The sequence below is a fragment of the Neofelis nebulosa genome, chromosome 1 (assembly GCF_028018385.1).
Source record: "Neofelis nebulosa isolate mNeoNeb1 chromosome 1, mNeoNeb1.pri, whole genome shotgun sequence".
Lineage (NCBI taxonomy): Eukaryota > Metazoa > Chordata > Mammalia > Carnivora > Felidae > Neofelis > Neofelis nebulosa.
The window spans coordinates 218536513-218553738 of record NC_080782.1 but is presented as its reverse complement, the minus strand read 5'-3'; the positions used below and the strand labels follow the sequence as shown (position 1 = coordinate 218553738).

The 17226-nt window shown below is 42.2% G+C and overlaps 1 pseudogene; it reads left to right on the top strand.

Annotated features, from left to right (window-relative positions):
- The first annotated feature begins 10681 nt into the window (after window positions 1-10681).
- LOC131485462 (large ribosomal subunit protein eL31-like) lies at window positions 10682-11113 on the top strand (annotated as a pseudogene).
- The last annotated feature ends 6113 nt before the right edge of the window (window positions 11114-17226 follow it).

Here is a 17226-nt window from a genome sequence, read left to right as displayed (position 1 = left end):
GACTATCTCGAGAAAAGGACAAAGATGAGGTCAGAGGAGTTTCATGCCCAAACGATCAAGGTCCCCATATCACAACAGACGACATTTTGTGTTATTCAGATTTCACTTTCGATCTCTTGATTGAAATCCTATGAGTAAGGCAGCAGAGGATTATTCTTTTCATTTATAGAGATAAGCAAATGGAACACAAGATGGGGCCCAACCCACACTACCAGCACAGAGCCTGCTTGGCATTCTTTCTCTCTCTCCCTCTCTTTCTCTGCCCCTCCCCTGCTCTCTGTCTCTCTGTGTCAATATGTCAATAAATAAATAAACATGACTATATATATATATATATATATTAAATATTATATAATTTATATATTTATATAATATTTATATAAATATTTATATTAATATTTATATATTATTTATATATATAAAATGAAGTATTTTATCAATTCTGCTTCTATGCAACCTACGGATTACCTAGGGGCATGAGGGAACTTTTGAAAGTGATGGAAATGTCCTGGTTTTATCAAATGTTATCTTGTCATCTATTAAATGTTCCATCTCTGTTCTGGTGGTGGTCTCACAACTATACACGTATGTGAGAACCGATCAAATTGTACATTTTCAACACGTGTTGTACACGCGGTGTACTCGTTATACCACAGCAGAATTGGGGCAAGGGAGAATGAAGCAGATCTGTGAGTACCGACATGGACGAAGGTTCATCATCTTTTGTGAAATTAAGAAAGCCAGCAAGCTGCTGAACAATCTGAACAGGATCCCATATTTAGCTAAAAAATTACATGCACACACAGAAAAAAAAAAAAAAAGGTCTGAAAAGATAAGCAGCAAATCGTTATTAGTTGTCGTCCCTAGGAGTTGGTCTGGCAGAGCAGGTAGAAGGGTGGCGAGAAGGGTGGAGGACAAGGGCTTCGTTATTTCAAGATTGCTTGTTGAAAAAGAACTGTTAAAGAATGAACATAGGTTGGGGATGATGCTAAGGGAATTCTAGTTTCCGGCTCTGCTGGTCACTAACTCTGAGTCCAGATCTCAATTTCCTAAAACAAAACGTACGTGTTTATAGCAATACGCCACCAAGCGGCCTGTTCACACCCGCCCAAATCACACAGATAGTCCCTGCGCTTCCGAAGGTCACCTCGCTGGTGCGCAAGAGGGCAGGCCTGGGCCGGAGGACACACGCAGTCACCTGCAGCGGGGAGCTTTCAGCCGCTCCAGCCCGAGTCAAGTACATCAGGCAATGCGTGTCTTCCACTCTGCGGCGGCCTCATTTTATGCTACCTAATTCGTGTTCTGGGGGATGGTTTTAATCCATGATGTGTGCAAATGCTTTTGCAGAGTTGCCATAGAGAAACTGAAAAGTTCACTTGCTGGACATTAAAAGACGCGTGTCCCCGGTGGTTTGAGAAGCCTTTCAGGAAAGGGTGGAGGGAAAGAGACTTACGACTGCCTTCTGACATGAAGACCATGGGCGTGGATGTCACAGCAGCCTGGGAACCGAGGGGCAGACGGGGGATCTGGCAAGGAAAGAAAGAAACTGGAGGCACCGTAGGACTTCAGGGGACTGACCAAGTGCTAGAAACCCACCTCCGCCGAGTGCCCGTGAACGTGGACTTGAACCTCTGCTCGCGTTAATTCCGCCTACAGCACTCACTCAGCTGGCATTTCCACCGCCAGGGACCAGAGCGGTTGTATGTGCACAGCATGGAAATTGTTAGCACATACCAATGGGAAATCTAATATAACGGAGCCCTGGCAGGAGGTCTGAAACGGGGCCCTCCTCCCCCGACACAACGCAGGTCCCCTCCTTGCTCCCATCAGCAGGGATGGTGGGGAGGGGAGGTCTTGGTGATCTCTGACGGACTGTTGTGGGTCGAGACAGGGTGTGGAGCTCCCAGTTTGAAAACTAACGGCCTCGCCTGTGAACTTTTGTGTGTGTGAATAAAACCAAAACAACACAAAAAGCAAAAACACGTCTCTTCTTTTTCAAATTACATACCTTTAATGATTACATCATGCCATAACATGCAGATACTCAACCAGCCTAATCTACATCCTTTATTTCAAAAAAATTATTTTAGAGAGAGTGTGTGAGTGGCGGAGGAGAGGCGGAGACGGAGAGGGACAGGGACAGGGACAGGGAGAGAGAATGAATCTTAAGCAGGCTCCCAGGTCAGTGCAGAGCCCCACATGGGGCTCGTTCCCTCCACCCTCAGATCATGACCCCAGCAGAAATCAAGAGTCAGAGGCTCAACAGACTGAGCCACCCAGGCGCCCCTATATCCTGTATTTTTAAATTTTCATCTGCAAATTTCATTACGTGTGACTGGCATTTTGTTCAATACAACTGGCAACCCCAAGCAAAGGAAGGAGAAGAAAAAACATTTTTTTTTCACTTTTTATATATGTATTTATACTCCCTTACTGGGATGTGAGCTTACTAGAGAAGAGCTGTGGCCATCAAGTCCAGGTATGCTGCTGGTTCCGCGGTCCTGGGTCCCCGCTTCCCTTCCCTTGGCCTCTCAGCCCCAATTCTACCCCCTGGGAGTTAGTGGTTCTGGTACGTTGTGGCCGCTGCGCTCAGCGGCGCCCCCAGGTGGCGGCGGCTGCTCCGCGGGGCCCGTGCTCAAGCGCCAGGCCCGCTCACCCCTACACCCGCCACAGGCACAGGCGGGAGGAGCCCAGGCTGTCCACGGACCAAGGCTGGGTCTCTGGCCCAGGGCAACCCCGCCCACGTCTGTGTGAGAAGCGCGGAGACAGTCCCGGCGGCGCATCGGTAATGGGCTGCTTGGGGACTCCTGTCCACTCTTGGCGGATTGCAAGCGGTCACGGCCCAGCTCCCAGCTGGAGAACATAGTCTCGGGGTCTCTTCATTTATTCCACAGTTGTCGCTTGAGACCCACCACTCATCGCTGCGAGGCTTACCCCAGGGTCTGCGGTCCAGCTTTTTGCCTGTCCTTGCGTCTGTGCCCCCACCATGCCCCACAGCCCGACCACCAAAGGGTGTACCCTGGATCTCTTCTGCATGTGAATATGGGCAAGTTGAGCCTCTGCGCCTCAGTGCCCTGATATGAAAATGTGTACTAAATAAAATAATAAAAGTACTTGTGGCATAGAATGTGTGGTGAGGATAAACTAAGACCGTGTGTGGGGGGGGGGGGGGGTCAGACATGGGAGGCGCTCAGTAAGGTTGAGCTATTGAAGAAGGGAGGGAAGAGGAGAAGGAAGAAAGGGAGAGGGAGGAGAAAATTTCAAATTGTTTAGATTTCAATCCCTCTGGAATTCTCCAGGCTGATCTTCCAAAGCCTCCAAGACTTGGGTCACAGCTGTACCTCCGCCTGTGAGCATCTTCCAGCAATGCATTGGGCACATTCCAAGGATAACTTCCTCAGCTGCTTTCCAACCATTTTTCTGTGCCACACCCCAGAAAGATTTGATGCAGTCCCAATGGGGGGGGGGGGGGGGATGTCTATTTCAACCTGGTTCTCAAGTGGCCTGGGGGCTCCAGAGAGGGAAGGTCACTGGATTGAGAAGTCCTGATTTTGATGACCACCCCCACCCCGCCCCCATAAGGAATCATTGTCATACATCACAGTGATCCAAAGTGTGTGCCTTGCATCTGAGCCCACAACAGTTATGGGAGCCTCTTCCCTCAGCCTCCTGGTGATCTCGGCAGTTTTTATAAAGTCACAGTGACTTCAGCCTTCAGCCTTCATTCTCAGAGTACAAATCGCGCAAACCATTACTTGGCTGCATTCCCAAACGAGGACCTTGACCTCCTAAAGAATAGAATTTAGAGCTGGCTGAGAATCTAAAGGCCACATGCTCAAACCCCTCCATTCCACAGAGGAGCAAACAGGTATACAGAGGTGAGGTGACCAGCCCAAGGTCCTACAGGTGGTGAACGTCAACGCTACAGCTAGAACTCAGACAACCTGCCTTCTGCGGCTGATGCTTTTCATACCACCTCAGAGCTCCTCCAAGTCGAGAGACGTACAAAGCCCTTTAAGAAAAATTCAGATTCCCATCATTGACGCAAACAGTTGTAAGATGTTGCTTAAGTGTGCCTAAGAAAAAACTTGCCATGAGCTTTGTATGTTTACATCAAAATACAAAGTTACGTCGCAATAAAAGTTTAAAGCAATAAAATCAAAGTTACATAAGTGTGCCTGGGTGGCTCAGTTGGCTGGGCGTCCGACTTCAGCTCAGGTCACGATCTCATCGTTTGTGGGTTCGAGCCCCGCATCGGGCTCTGGGCTGACAGCTCAGAGCCTGGAGCCTGCTTTGGATTCTGTGTCTCCTTCTCTCTCCGCCCCTCACACACTCTCTCTCTCTTAAAAAATGAATAAACATTTAAAAAAAATTTGTTTTAATACTATCATTTTTTAAATCTCTGGTCCTTTTTTATAATCTTCCTGGTTCTTTTTTATATAGTGTTTCTTTCCCTGTCTGGGGTACTCCTTCCATTTCATTAATTTATTTCTGCCTAAGAGACATGATGTTACCTTTCTCTGAATATTATCCTTTAAGAAGGGCAAGTCCAGGGTGCCACAGCAGCGTATGATGGCAAGCTGGGCCTCAGCCAGAGAAGCCCACCCTGGGAAAGACATGACAGCTGAGCACTGAGGGTCCCTAGTTACTTGGAGCCGTCCCCCAACTGCCAGACCCTCTCCAGGCCCAACCACAGCTCCACAATATCTTCCATCACTCTTGGACACAGAACATCTGGTTGCTCCCTGCACCGCGCTGGGTCGCTGTGAGGAGTCTCTGAAGCTGCCTCCAGGATTTTGCAGGTATTTCTGCCCCACTGTCTAACACCACTGCAGCTCGGGAGTACTCTCGGATTTTTCCATTTCCTCCCGCCGTTAAAAAAAAAAAAAAAAAAAAAAAAAAAAAAAAGATGTTTGGTCGGGGGAGGCGCCAGGGTGGCTCAGTGTCAAAGGGCTCAGCAGTGTCAAAGGGCTCCAGGTCTGCGATGGAGCTGAGATCTCGGAACTGGGCGAGAGGCCAGGACTCTACTATAGAGGCCCAAATCAGATCTCTGCAGACCTGACAATTTCCGATTACGTAAATCAAATTACGTTTTAGCGGGCTGACCACCTATTCCGTTCGTAGGACGGCATCAGAGATCCTCACAAGTCAAAGCGTTCTACTGGCCACTGTGGACCTGTTGCCATCTGCAGGAATCACGCCTATAGTGTCCCTGGTGTTAAACGCTGTCACTTGGCCTCTTAACTCGGAATCCACTTACGTGGCAGCACTTCTCATTGCCATTCTCAGCCTGCAGAGGACACCCACCGCGAAGTTTCTAAAGGAAGTGACTGCTCCCATCAGCACATCTCGTAATACCCCGCTGAAGGGAAGGGAGTATTTTCGGGGCCCTCCTCGGGAGACACGGTCAGGGGAAGAATTTTTTACAATCTTTGCGTGGAGGCCCACAAACAATGCAAGATAATCAGGGCTGCAGGAGATTGTATAAGTACGTGTTAAAATGTCCAGCGTCCTTGCCTGTGATGGCCTTTTTTTGGGATGTTCCCGGCCCAGGAGGATAACGCATGCTGATCTTGTGGAACTTTAGCTTGTGGACCTCCGGCGTGGCCACGTGACTTCCTTTGGCCAATGAACTGTGAGAAGCGATGTGCATCGCTTCCAAGTAGACACTTGGAGCCTGTGTGCGCTTCACTATGATCTCGTTTCTCTGTGCCACAGACCAACCATATACCAAAATAAGTTCCATCAGCTTGGGTCCAGGGAAAACAAGGTAGAGCAGAGCCGCAGTTGATCTGTAATGAACGCGTAGCTGTGTTTAAGAGATGAATCTTTGTTACAAGCCACCGAGATGTTGGGGTTATTTGTTCTTACAGCATCACCTAATCTATCCTGATACAACTGGAAACATTTACATAGAGTTTTTCCAATGTGCCCTCCTACTTGACAGATGTTAACTCTTCTCATTTTCACCAGGAGTCTATGAAGTCCTATTATTATCCCAATTTCGCAGAGGAGGAGAATGAAGCACAGAGAGGTTAAGTAACTTGCCCAGAGACACGCAGCAAGCAAGCAGCAGAACTAAGATTCGGATCTGAACAGCTGAGCTCCACAATGCGTAATCTGATGAACCCACCACGTCCCCAAATCAGAAGCCATAAAAAAAATTTTTTTTGATAAATTTGACTACAAAAAACAAAGTTCTAGATGGTTAAAAAGAATACTGTATTCAAAGTCAAAAATCAAATGACAAACTAAGAAAAAATACCTGGAAGTCACATCATGGACAATAAGTGACAGCAAGGAAAGGACAAACAACTCAAAAGAAACATGAATATACAGAAATACAAATCCATAAAAATATAAAAATGTAAGGGGCACCTGGGGGGCTTAGTCGGTTGAATGTCTGACTTCGGCTCAGATCATGATCTCACGGTTTGTGAGTTCGTTTGTGAGTTAGAGGCCTGTACTGGGCTTGCTGTTGTCAGCACACAGCCCACTTCGGACTCTGTACCCGCCCCCTGCCTCCCCCCACTCACGCTCCCTCAAAAATGAATAAAACATTTATATATATATATATATATATATATATATATATATATATATATATATATATAACATTTATATATATATGTAAATATAAACACTACTTTGCTAAGAAAGTACTCTTAATTTCATATAGATTAGCAAAGATCAGAAAGTTTGCTAATACTCTTATATTAAATACAGAAGTGTTAACTGGCCCAGCCTTTGTGGAGCGTAATTCAGTAGTTGCTATCAAAATTACAGTAACTCAGGGCGCCTGGGTGGCTCAGTCGGTTAAGCGTCCGACTTCGGCTCAGGTCATGATCTCACAGTCTGTGAGATCGAGCCCCACATCCGGCTCTGGGCTGACAGCTCAGAACCTGGAGCCTGCTTCAGATTCTGTGTCTCCCTCTCTCTCTGACCCTCCCCCGTTCATGTTCTGTCTCTCTCTGTCTCAAAAATAAATAAACATTATTTATTTAAAAATAAATAATAGGGGCACCTGGGTGGCTCAGTCGGTTGAGCGCCGACTTCGCTCAGGTCACGATCTCGCGGTCCGTGAGTTCGAGCCCCGCGTCGGGCCCCTGTGCTGACAGCTCAGAGCCCGGAGCCTGTTTCAGTTCTGTGTCTCCCTCTCTCTGACCCTCCCCCATTCATGCTCTGTCTCAAAAATAAATAAACGTTAAAAAAAAAAAATTTTTTTTAAATAAATAAATAAAAATAAAAATAAATAATATAAATTTAATATAAATAAATAATATAAATTTAATATAAATAAATAATATAAATTTAAAAAATTTTAAATTTTTTTAAAAAATTACAATAACTCTGACCCAGTACTTCGTTCTTTGGAAATATTTGCAGACGTAAAGAAAATGATAAATATACACAGATTCTTTTTTTTTCTTTTTTTTTTTATGGAGAGAAAGGGGGGGGTAGGGAGAGAGACGGAGAGAGAGGGAAAGCACAAGCAAATGGGGAGGGGCAGAGGGAGAGGGAGAATCCCAAGCAGGCTCCACATGTAACAAGGAGCCCCATGTGGGGATTCATCTCACGATCACGAGATCTTGACCTGAGCCAAAATCAAGAGTCAGACGTTTAACCGACTGAGCCCCCCAGGTGCCCCAATATACAAAGATTCTTAATGTACCGTTTTTGAAGTAGCAAAAGAATTGGAAACAATTCCCTACTGATGAAACAATATGGCACAACCCCAGAGTAGTATACAAATTAGTCTTTAAGAAGAATGAAGTAGTTCTAGGGGCGCCTGGGTGGCTCAGTCAGTTACGCGTCTGACTTTGGCCCAGGTCACAATGTCACAGTTCGCGAGTCGATACCACATCAGGGTCTCTGCTTTCAGTGCAGAGCCCACTTTGGATCCTCTATCTCCCTCTCTCTCTGCCCTGCCCCCCAGCTCACTCTCTCTCTCTCTCTCTCTCTCTCTGTCAAAAATAAACATTAAAAATAATAATAATAATAATAATACATTCCTCTGGAAGGATACACACGCACATGCACAAAGGTAACCAGTTGCCTCTGCAGATTAAAAAAAAAAAAAAAATGATAGGGGGTGGGGAGCACAGGGCAAGAGGACTTTTTTGCATAACTTCTGGTATCTTTTGAACTTTGTCCTGTCTACATGTATTACCGAAAATGATTTATTTTTACAAAGAATACTCTTTGTACCATCACCCACTAGATAAATATCAGGGTAGCTCAGAGTTCTTACTTTAATTGTTGACAATGAAAGACAAATCAACCTTGACAAGATTAACTTGTCTTTAATCCTTCTTTCTTATGCTCTAAGGAAAAACACTGATTTCTACCTGTAGAGTATGGTATACGGTATTCAACTATGATATCACACTAGTTGTCCTCCCAGTGAGGAATAAATGAGGATATTCCCAGATGAAAGCTGGGGGAGTCATGACAACTACACCTGCCCTAAAATAAGTGCCTAAGAGAATCCTACAAGGCGGAATGAAAGGACACTAGCCAGTAACTCAAAACCATTTGGAAAAATAAAGATCTCAACAAAGGTAAGTACATGAGTAATAAAAAGTTAGTATTATTATTTAAAGAAAAATTTTGTGTTCTTAAAATTTTTTATTTATTTGAGAGAGAGAGAGAGAGAGAGAGAGAGAGAGAGAGAGACAGAGATAGCACATGAGTGCAGGAGGGGCAGAAAGAGAGGGGAAGAGAGAGAATCCCAGGCAGGCTCTGTGCCGTCAGCATGGAGCCCGACCGGGGGCTCGATCTCACAAACCATGAGATCACGACTTGAGCCGAGATCAAGAGTCGGACACTCAATCGACTGAGCCACCCAGCTGTTCCCTAAAGAAAAAAATTTAAATTATTAGTGTAAGAGCTGGCATTACTGTGACCTTGGTTTATAACTCCATTATCTTATTTTGTACATGATTTAAGAGACTAATGCATTTTTTAAAAGAGCTGGTTTGTTTTAGACCCACAATGTATAAAGTAATTTGTGACATCAACAACCAAAGGGCTGGGGACAGAGTTGTAAAGAAGTAGATAGAGTTTTTGTACATTATTGAAGTTAAGCTAGTATAAATTCAAATTAAAGTGTTATAATTTTAGCCTGTTAAATGCAATCTCCATGGTAACCACAAAGAATATTTCTATAGAATATACATAAAAGGAAATGAGAAAAGAATTTGAATATATTACTACAAGGAGTCAAGTAAACACAAAAGAAGACAGTAATGCAGGAAATGAGGGACAAAAAATTATGAGGCATAAAGAAAACAAATAACATAATGACAGAAGTCCTTCCTTATTAATAATTACTTTAAATGTAAATGGATTAAACTGTTACTCAAAAGACAAAGATTGGAAGAACGGATTTAAAATACAAGATCCAAATATATGCTGTATACAAGAGACTCACTTGAGATCCAAAGACCAAACAGGCTGAAAGTAAAAGGAAAAGAAAAAAGAAAGTAAAAGGAAGAAGATATTCCATACAAATAGTAACCAAAGAGAGCAAGTGGGCTATATTAACATCAGACAAAATAGTCGAAAGGGCTTATAAGAGAAAAAGACAGATGTTATATATTAATAAAAGGTTTAATAAGGTAAGATGATATATAACAATTACAAACATTTACACACCTAATGACAAATCATCAAAATTGTTGAAGCAAAAACTGACAGAATTGAAGGGAGAGATAGAAAGTTCTGCAACAGTAATTGGAAGTTGGAGACTTCAATATCCCATTTACAATAATGGATAAGACAATCGAACAGAAAATAAATAAGGAAATAAAGGTCTTTTTTTTTTTTTTTAAGTTTATTTATTTTGAGAGAAAGCAGGCACGTGCACCGGAGAGAGGCAAAGAGAAGGAGAGAGACAATCCCAAGCAGGCTCCGCACTGTCAGCACAGAGCCTGAAATAGGGCTCGACCTCAGGAACCATGAGATCATGACCTGATCTAAACCTAAGTCGGCTGCTTAACTGACTGAAGCACCCAGGCGCCCCAAGGAAATAAGGTCTTAACACAATAAACCAACTAGAGCTAACAGGCATATATAGAACACTCTACCCAACAAGAGAATACACATTCTTTTTAAGTGCGCTTGAAACAACAATTTCCAGGATAACCATATGTTGAATTACAAATTAAGTCTCAGTAGATTTAGAAAACTAAATGTCATACAAAGCTCTTCTCTGGCCACAGTGGGATGAAATTTGAAACCAATAACAAAGGAAGCCTGGCTGGTGCAGTCGGTGGAGTGTGGAACTCTCGATCTCGGGGTTGTGAGTTCAAGCCCCACACCGGGTGTAGAGATAACTTAGAATCTTTAAAAAGAAAAAAAGAAACAGAAACCAACGACAAAACTGAAAAATTCACAAAATTATAGAAATTAAACAATACAGGGCACCTGGAAGCATCCGATTCTTGATTTCAGCTCAGGTCGTGATCTCAGTTTGTGAGATGGAGCCCTGCCTCAGGCTCCACACTGACAGCACAGAGCCTGCTCGGGATTCTCCCTCTCCCTTTCTCTCTGCCCCCTCCCACTCACACACTCTCTCTCTCCTTCAAAATAAATAAACTTTAAAAAAAAAAAAAACTGAACACCACACTTTTAAGCCACTAATGGATCAAAGAAATCAGAAGGGAAATTAGAGCTTTCCGACCCGGGCCTGGCAGGATGGCTCCGGCAAAGAAGGGTGGCGAGAAGAAGAAGGGCCGTTCTGCCATCAGCGAGGTAGTGACCAGCGAATACACCATCAACATTCACAAGCGCCTCCGTGGAGGGGGTTTCAAGAAGCGTGCCCCTCGGGCACTCAAAGAGATCCGGAAATTTGCTATGAAGGAGATGGGAACCCCAGATGTGTGCATTGACACCGGGCTCAACAAAGCTGTCTGGGCCAAAGGGATAAGGAATGTTCCATACCGTATCCATGTGCGGTCGTCCAGAAAAACGTAACAAGGATGAGGATTCACCAAACAAGCTCTGTACGTTGGTTACCTATGTACCTGTCACCACATTCAAAAATCTACAGACTGTTAATGTGGATGAGAACTAATTGCTGGCTGTCAAATAAAGGTATAAAACTGCAAAAGCAAAAAAAAAAAAAAAAAAAAAGAAGGGAAATTAGAAATATTTGGAGGCAAAAATGAAAACACAACTGGGAAAAACACATAGGACACAGTGAAAGTGGTACAATGGGGGAAATTTATAGCTACAAACACATTTAAAAACAAGAAAAATTTTAAATCTACAACAACCTAACTTTACAACTTACAGAACTAGAAAAAGAAGAAAGAACTCAACTCAAAGGTAGCAGAAAGAAAGAGATAATAAAGACTAGAGCAGGGGCACCTGGGTGGCTCAGTCAGTTAAGAGTTTGACTTCGGCTCAGGTCATGATCTCACAGTTTGTGGGTTTGAGCTCTGTGTCAGGCTCTGTGCTGACAGCTCAGAGCCCGGAGCCTGCTTTGGATTGTGTGTCTCCCTCTTTCTCTGGCCCTCCCCCACTCACATTCTCTCTCTCTCTCTCTCTCTCTCTCTCTCTCTCGCTCTCTCTCTCTCTCTCTCTCGCTCTCTCTCTCTCTCTCAAAAATAAACATTTTAAAAAGTAATAAAAATAAAGACTAGAGCAGAGATAAATGAAAGAGATTAGAAAAACAATAGAGAAAACCAATGAAACCAAAAGTTGCTTCTTTGAAAACATTAATGAAATTTAGCTAGATAGACTAAGAAGAAAGACTAAAGTTACTAAAATCAAAAAGTGAGGCCATTACTGATTCTACAGAAACAAAAAGAATTATAAGAGAATACTATGAACAACTGTACGCCAACAAATTAAATAATCTAGATGAAATAGACAAACTCCCAGGAACAAAAATGTACCAAGACTAAATCACAGAAAAATCTGAACAGACCTATAACTAGTAAGGAAATTGAGTCAGTAATCAAAAAAAAATCTCCTAAAAAGAAAAGCCCTGGGTCTCATGGTTTCACTGGTGAATTCTACCACGTATTTACCAATCCTCAAACTTTTCCAGAACATTGAAGAAGAGGAAACACTTCCTAACTCATTCTATGAGGCCAACATTACCCTGATGCCAAAGCCAGACATTACAAGAATAGAAAATTACTTATCAATAGCCACTATGAACATTGATAAAATCTTCAAAATATTAGTAAACTGAATTCAGCAGCAGAGTAAAAGGATTATACATTAAGACCAAGGAGAATCGATTCCTGTAATGCAAGGATGGTTTGATATACAAAAACTGATTGATATAATATGCCACATCAACAGAATGAAGGGGGAAAAAAATGATCATCTCAATTGATGCAGAGAAAGGATTTGACAAAATTCGACACCCTTTTATGATAAAAACACCCAACAAACTAGTAATAGTTTCCTACTTCCTCAAAGTAATAAAAGCCGTATATAAAAATGCCACAAAGACTATCATACTCAGTGGCAAAAAACTGAAAGCTTTTCCTCTAAGATGAGGAACAAGGCAAGAAGGCCCACTTTCACCACTTCTGTTCAACACAGTACTCAAAGTTCTAGCCAGAGCAATTAGGACACAAAAAGAAATAAAAGGTATCCAAACTGGAAAGGAAAAAGTAAAATTATCTCCGTTTGCAGATGATATAAAAAAACCCTAAAGGTCCCACATGCACAGACCAAAAACAAAAAACAACAACAAAAAAAACTATTAGAACTAATAAATGAATCAGAAAAGCAGCAGGATACAAAGCCAACACACAAAAATCAGTTGCATTCACAGGAACAATGAACAATCTGCAAAGGAAATTATAAAAACAATTCCATTTACAATAGCATCCAAAAGAATAAAATACTTGGGAATTAATTTAACGAAGGAGGTGAAAGACCTGTACAACTACAAAACACTGCCGAAAGAAATTAAAGGAGACATAAATAAATGGAAACATATCCCACGTTCATGGATTAGAAGACTTAATACTGTTAAAATGTCAATACTGCCCAAAGCAATCTAAGAGTCAATGCAATCCCTATCAAAATCCCAACAGTTTTTGCAGAAATAGAAAACCTCATCCTAAGATTCACATGGAATATCAAGACTCCAAAAAGCCAGAAAAATCTCAAAAAAGGACGAAACTGGAGGATTCACACTTCTTGATTTCAAACCCAACTACAAAGCTACAGTAATCAAAACAGCGTGTATTGACATAAAAATAAACAGACCAATGAAACGGAAAGCTCAGAAATAAATCCTCACACATGATGTTCCAATGATTTTTGACAAGGGTGCTAAGACCATTCAACAGGGAAAAGGCAGTCTTCTTAAGAAATGGTGTCAGGAAAAGTAGATGTCCACATCCAAAAGGATGAAGTTAGACCCTTAACGAACATCATATACTGAAACTAACTCAAAACAGGGGACCTGGCTGGCTCAGTTGGTGGAGCATATGACTCTTGATCTCGGGGTTGTGAGTTTGAGCCCACGTTGGGTGTAGAGATTGCTTAAAAAATAAAATCTTAAAAAAATGACCTCAAAATGGACCAAAGACCTAAATGTAACACAATAAAGATTAAAACAATAAAACTCTTTTAAAAATAGTATAAAAGCTTCACAACATTGGATTCGGTAATGATTTTTTGGATATGACACCAAAGGCACAGGTAACGACAACAAAAACAGCTGAATTGGATTTCATAAAAATTAAAAAATTTTGTGCATCAGAAGGCACTATCAACAGAGTAAAAAGGCAACTCACAGAATGGGAGAAAATATTTGCAAATCATGTATCTCGTCAGAGATTTATATCCAGAGTATATAAAGAACTCCTAACACTCAACAACAAATAAACAACCTGATTCAAAAATGGGTAAAGGACTTGAATAAACATGTGTTCAAAGAGGATATACAAATGGCCAACAAGCCATGAAAAGAGTCTCAACATCACTAATCATCAGGGAAATGCAAATCACAACCACAGTGAGATACCACCTCATGCCCAGTAGGATGGGTACTCCTAAAAAAAAACAAAAAATAAGCAGTGTTGGCCAGGATGTGTTAAAATTAGGACCCTGGTGCACTACTGGAAGGTATGTAAAATGGTACAGTCCCCAACGGAAAACAATATTCAGTTCCTCAAAAAAAATCTAAATAGAATTACCATATGATCCAGCCATTCAACTTCTGGGTATACACCCAAAGGCTCAAACGCAGGATCCCAAAGAGCTATCTGTACATTCACGTGCACAGCAGCAGCATCCATAACAGCTAAAAACATGGAAGCAACCCACGTGATCGACAGATGAACAGATAAGCACAATCTGGTCTATACATGCGATGGAATATTATTCGGCCGTTAAAAGGAAGGAAATTCTGCAATATGCTACACCTTGGATGAACCTTGAAGACATCATGCTAAATGGAATAAGCCAGTCACACACACAAAAAAACAAATGCCATATGATTCCACTTATATCAGGCGCGTGGAGTAGTCAAAGTCATAAAAAACAAAGTATGATGCTGGCTGCCAGGGAGAGGGGGTGGTGACAAGAGAATGAGGAGTTTTATTCAATGGGTATGGAGTCAGTTCTTCAAGATGAAAAGAGTTCTGGATTTTCACAGGCTCCTTGGTGACCCTGAGATAACCCCATATAAGAATCCCAGAAGAAATAAGCAAATCTTAGAAGACTGTTTCCATTTATCGCAAGTATTTACCGCATTATCTAACCATACTCAAGTTATTGGGTTAAAAAAAGCACAATGTGGTACAGCAGATTAAAGCAGGGATGTAATTGAAGATGAAGGCTGCCAGTAGCCTTCAGCTGTTCTTGGATGTTTGTAACTCTGGCTCTGACCGTAAGAGGTGGATTCCTTTTAAGTCTAGAGTGATCAGAACTCGCAGGCACACGTTCAGTGGAGACAGGCAATAACTTATATTCGGTCAGCTGCTCTTTCCCTAAAGGATTGTGGAGTGTTTCAGAAATGTACTTGCAAGGTTACAGTTAGCGAGGCAAAATCTCCTAAGAACGTGGCTGTCTTTACCAAATCAACGAAACAGGATAACCTGAAAGTCAGCATGGTCAGAGAAAGACTAAGAATTGTGTAAAATAACCCAGGAATTTAGAGGGTAGGTACACAGCCCACATGATGCACTTTCTCTAGAGGTATCCCCCCAGAGGTATCCCCCCAAGGTAAAAAAAAAAAAAAAAAAAAGAGAGAGAGATTGTTTTTTAGGGGCACCTGAGTGGCTCAGTCAGTTGAGCGTCTGACTCTTGATTTTGGCTCAGGTCATGATCCCAGGGTTGTGGGATCGAGCCCTGTGTCAGTCTCTGCACTGAGCATGGAGCCTGCCTGAGATTCTCTTTCTCCCTCTGCCCTCTCCCCCTCATGCTCTCTAAAATAAAAAATAATAAAAATTAAAATTAAAAAGTTTTTTAAGTATAAAGGTATTAAGTTCATTGAACAAAAAGCAAATAGAAACTGAAAAAAAAAGCAAAAGTTCCCCATTTATCCTTATTAGCTAAATTTTAAGTTTGATCTTTAATATACTTCTAGAAATATTATATAGTTAAAATATAAATAGAATATTATATATACTGCAAATCCTGCCTCTCTACACCCCTCCCCCATTTACCATAAATAGGACATCTGTATTCCAAGCTAGTCCTTTTGGGGTTTGGGTGGGTTTTTTTTTTTAATTTTATCTATTAGAGCAGGAGAGGGGCAGAGAGAGAGAGACAGAGAGAGCCTCCACCTGTCAGCACAGAGCCCGACGTAGGACTTGATCCCACGAACCCTGAGATCATGACCTGAGCTGAAATAAAGAGTAGGATGCTTAACAGACTGAGCCACCCATGAGGTACCCCAGGTTTGGGGCTTAAGATTTTGTTTTAAACTACAAAATACAGCCTTTTGAAAAACCAAGATAATACAATTACGTATAAGGAAAAGATTTCTAATTCTTTCTACCCTGTGATTGTCAAATTTTGTGTCAACTTGGCTATGGTGTCACTAGGCTATGGTGTCGTCGTATGGCAAACACTAGATGTCGCTGCTAAGGTATTTTGTAGATGTGAATACAGTCCACAATCAGTTTAAGATTACATTCCATAAAATGGTGGGCCCCATCCAATCAGTTAAAGGCTTCAAGAGGAAAAAACTGAGGATTTCTGGAGAAGGAATTCTGTTTCAAGACTGTAACAGAAATCCTTCCCGAGTTTTCGGTCTACTGGCCTGCCCTCCCACCTTGACAGATTTTAGACTTGCCAATTCCCCACAACTGCATGAGCCTATCTCTTAAAAAAAATTATTTATGTACACACACACACACACACACACACACACACACCTTATTGGTTCTGTTTCTCTGGAGAACTCTAATACACAGTCTTTAAATCCATTCCCTACATACGTAAGTTTGCTTTTCCCTAAGAAATGAGTTCATGGTATAAATAGGCATCTGCATTGTAATTTCTTCCTACTTAATAACAGATCGTGGACATCCTTCCAAGTCAGCAGGCTGAGATCCAACTCATTCTTCTCAAGAGCCACATAGTAAGCCATTACAAGGCTTATTATTTAAGCAGGGTCATATATACATATAGGAAGTGTCCAGGTTTTTGCTTTTCATTCCATTATTTGCATCAAGCTTTCAAGAAACCTATTTATACATACTGCCCTTGTCTTGTATTCCTGTTTTGCTTCAGGATGGATCTAGTAATAATCTACCAAAAATTTAGCCTTAGATTTTCCCAGCTGCTAGTTTAGAAATATATACCCTGGATTAAAAGCCAAATGTGTCTTAATAGGTGCATGTGAGGGGTCTACTGTCCACAGACACTGGAGAAACACCAGCAGCCAGTGCTTCTCACTAACCTTCATATTAAGTTCAACCATGTACATCACTGAAACTCAGGTACAGAGGGGAGCCTGGGTGGCTCAGTCAGTTAAGCATGCGACTTCAGCTCAGGTCACGATCTCACGGTCCATGAGTTCGAGCCCCGCGTCGGGCTCTGGGCTGATGGCTCGGAGCCTGGAGCCTGCTTCCGATTCTGTGTCTCCTTCTCTCTCTGCCCCTCCCCCGTCCATGCTCTGTCTCTCTCGGTCTCAAAAATAAAATAAACGTTAAAAAAAAAAAAAGAAAAGAAAAGAAACTCAGGTACAGAGAACTGAGAGGGGCGCCTCTCCGACTTTGGCTCAGGTCATGATCTCAC